Raw genomic sequence first — 2,274 nt, 5'->3', positions numbered from 1 at the left:
TGTGGAGTGCACACACATGGCAGGCCCTATCGCTCAAGCTCACTTCCTGTCTCTTAGTGCAGTGTTACTCAGAGTTGCTACACAGCAGAGGAGAGTGGCCGAGTTCGGGGGAGAGGATACGGTTGTCATCACGGTCAGCTTCCTGGCTGTGACCTCTGCAATTGCCTAGACCTGGGCTCAGAAGGGTGCTGTGTTTGATTTAATGCTCTGCTGTCACTCTGTCAAAATGCCTAAGAATTTTTTTCTTTGAACTTCGGCTTCAGAAGTGAGGTCCGGTGGGACAGCGGAGGATGCTTGTGAGAGACAGACCTATGCACTGAGTGCCCAATGCCCTTCCTCACCACCCCATTTACATAAAGTGCTCGAGATGCCCTAGGAACACTGAGTTCTGGTGGACGCATGATGCACGGGAGCTCAACAGGTGCAAGATAGGTGTGTTGTCTCTGCCTGGGTGAGCAGAGGCTCTAGCAGCCTGGGAGACCACACATTTTTGTTCAAATCAGAACTTGCTTCGATGGGGCACCTACCTGGAGGCTCAGTTGGTTAAGGGTCTGCCTTCTGCTCAGGTCATGATCCCAGTCCTGAGCCAGCCCTGTGTCAGACTCCCTGGTCAGGATGGAGCCTGCTTTTCCCTCTTCCTCTCCCTCTGCCTCCCACCGCCCCCCGCCGCTGTCCCTGCTGTGCTCTGTTTCTCGGTCCAATAAATAAATAAAATCTTATTTAAAAAAAAAAAAAAGAACTTGTTTTCAACACAGATAGAAGGCAAGAGACATGAACGAACAAAGAACTCTACCATATCCTATGTTATTCCTGTTCCTTTCCTGGATGAGCCGACCACCTGCCCTGGAAACCAGATGTAGAAGGAAGGAGAGAGAAAACAGACCCTAGTTCCTTTCCTTTCAGTCTTTCCTTGCTTGTCAGTAAGCTGAAGGTAGAAGGCTGGCATTCCGTTTTGTATTAAGTGAAATAAAATTAGCAGAGTTAGTTTTGTACAACATTTCCACTGTTATGTTAAGAATGAGATACACATGCAAGTACCAACTCGAAAATAGAAATTTGGTAAAATGCTCATATTTGCATTTAAAACTGGCATTGCACACTATAAAGATGAACAGTGTAAATCACGCTAATACTTTTAGAAGTTTACTTTTTCTTTACTGAGGAAAATATTAAATACCAAATTTAAAAAACATCATGGAAGGAAGAAAATACCTTTATATTTCAGTACCTTTAGCAGCACTTTTCTCTTGCTTTTTGAACAAGGATTCCCATGCTTGGGACCCACAAATTACCTAGCCGGCCCTGTTTGTCATGGCTGGAGTTGAATAATTCAATCCAGCCTGTCAAATTCTGGGGCTATGTTTCTAAAATAAACTTTTAAGTATAGGAAGCCCAACTTACCAACAGATTGCATTCCACTTATTATATAAGTCAGCTGCTTGGAACTTGGCACGTATTTTCTTACAGGAACACTGTTTTGAATAGCGGTCAGTTTGCCAAACTAGCCCTCAAAAACGTCCTCAGACCACAGGATGCCAGATCGCTCCAGTCCATCTGAATGATTGGATTAATGTCGCTGAGGGCTATCTGTGCTGTTGGCCAACCACCGCGCTGCAGGCCGGCACTGCACGGTTGGGTGGGGTCATGGGACTTGTGGTTGGTTCCGGCCAGTGAGTACTGGCAAGGGCCGCCCAGGCCAGAGCATTTCGTGGACAGTGTGAGGCCCTCTGAGGTGCTTTCTTCCTCTCCGATAAGAGTGACTGGCACTATTGCAGGGATGACTGCCCCATCCGCCGGGGGCGCAGGGAGGGTAGGACACAGAGCAGGGTTCCAGTGGGCTGCGACAGCAGGTAGCATTACCAGAGCATAACCTGACCTCCTCTGACCGGTGACACCATTCATTAGGGTTCTTTGATTGCAGGCCATAGACCCAGCTCATGAAAGCACAAAGGGATGTGTTGGCTCCTGGGGCAACAGACGGACTTGAAGACCGGACTTGAAGAAACATCCGGGTCTTAGTGGCGGGGGCAGCAACAGGTCTCTCGGGCCTTTCTGGGCCCCCATGTGCATAACTCAGTTCCCATCATTTTCTGGTCCTAAGTTAGCCCACCAAGAGCCAGATTTCAGAGACAGAGGACTAGGTTGGTTGAGTTTAGGTCAGCCCCTCCCTTAGGCAGGAGTGGGGACCTTGAGGAGCCATCCTGGACTGCCCCCAAAGAAACATGGAGGGTTTTGTTTCCAAAAGCAACAGGTGTCCGCCATAAGGCCGAATGG

General features: G+C 48.5%; 1 protein-coding gene across 2 annotated transcripts in view; it reads right to left on the bottom strand.

The window, feature by feature from the left end:
- The window catches only part of LOC111146533 (pleckstrin homology and FYVE domain containing 2), a 71,745-nt gene extending 70,165 nt beyond the window's left edge, over window positions 1-1,580 (bottom strand). Inside the window, exon 1 of one of the 2 annotated variants that reach the window (XR_002640540.1) lies at window positions 1,402-1,580. The gene's annotated coding sequence lies outside the window, so the exon portion shown is untranslated. The remainder of the gene's footprint in view (window positions 1-1,401) is intronic. The other variant, XM_022502099.1, reaches the window with a different exon arrangement.
- Between the last annotated feature and the right edge of the window lie 694 nt (window positions 1,581-2,274).

Source organism: Enhydra lutris, unplaced genomic scaffold (genome assembly GCF_002288905.1).
Source record: "Enhydra lutris kenyoni isolate GAN:26980312 unplaced genomic scaffold, ASM228890v2 scaffoldscaffold14, whole genome shotgun sequence".
Lineage (NCBI taxonomy): Eukaryota > Metazoa > Chordata > Mammalia > Carnivora > Mustelidae > Enhydra > Enhydra lutris.
Note: the sequence above shows the minus strand (reverse complement) of the source record. Positions and strands in the feature narration are given on the sequence as shown.